The 973-nt window shown below is 35.7% G+C and overlaps 1 non-coding gene across 1 annotated transcript; it reads left to right on the top strand.

Moving 5' to 3' along the window:
* Positions 1-574: 574 nt before the first annotated feature.
* Positions 575-763, top strand: LOC142447382 (U2 spliceosomal RNA). Its single transcript, XR_012784110.1, has one exon. It is a non-coding gene; the product is annotated as a U2 spliceosomal RNA (small nuclear RNA).
* Positions 764-973: the final 210 nt, after the last annotated feature.

Genomic DNA, 973 nt, shown 5'->3' with positions numbered 1-973 from the left:
TGAGCTGCCAAAGGTTCAGCATCTCAGTGTCGAACACTTTCATTTCACAGAATAGAAAACCAAGTCTTAGAAAAGCTTAGTGATTGGTATAATTAGTAGTTAAATGATGAAGCTACAATTCGGTCTCCAGGAAAAACTTATTGAGTTCTTACTGCGTGGGTAGGGTTGAATTTAAGTACTGGGCTACAGGTTAACTATGAACGAAAGCCTGTACCCTGGAAGTTGGAGTTCTAGTAGAGAGAAAAGGAAGCAAGCATGATTTATAGTGCCATATTTGGTGTAGTGTAAAGTCACAGAGCTAGAAGGAAACTCAACACTCAATTTTGCTTCTTATTACATGGTCACTGTAAGATATCGGCAAGTCACTTGGCCTCTGACACTTTCTTCCTCATCCATGATATGACGATAATGTTACCTCAGAGTTCTTATGTGATTCAATATAGTCATTTAAATGAAAGTGCTTTGAAAGTTGTTAAGTTTAGTAGATGTAAGATTATTATTTCTTTTGTAGTTATTAATCAATATACACATTTATATCTTCTATACCTGATGATTCATGAAATATGAGCAGATAATCACTTCTTGGCCTTTAGGCTCAGATCAAGTGTAGTATCTGTTCTTATCAGTTTAATATCTGATATGTCCTCTATCTGAGGACAAAATAGTAAATCGATTTTTGGAGCAGGGAGATGGAATAGGAGCTTGCTCCGTCCACTCCAGCATCAACCTGGTTCTGCAGTACTTCCATAATGGTGCACCCCCTTGAGGACTCTGTAGAAACAATAAATAAAAGAAATATGAGCAGATAGATGTGGAAGGTGATTCAATACCATGCTCTTGTTTTCCTGTAGTGCATTTGGATAGTTACCAGGTTAATTCATAATAAAATTCATTTAAATTAAAAAGACTCCTTTGAAAGGGTTCTTCCTTTCCCTTAAATAAATTAATAGAGAAATAGCTAACTCATTATTAT

The sequence above is a fragment of the Tenrec ecaudatus genome, chromosome 4 (assembly GCF_050624435.1).
Source record: "Tenrec ecaudatus isolate mTenEca1 chromosome 4, mTenEca1.hap1, whole genome shotgun sequence".
Lineage (NCBI taxonomy): Eukaryota > Metazoa > Chordata > Mammalia > Afrosoricida > Tenrecidae > Tenrec > Tenrec ecaudatus.
Note: the sequence above shows the minus strand (reverse complement) of the source record. Positions and strands in the feature narration are given on the sequence as shown.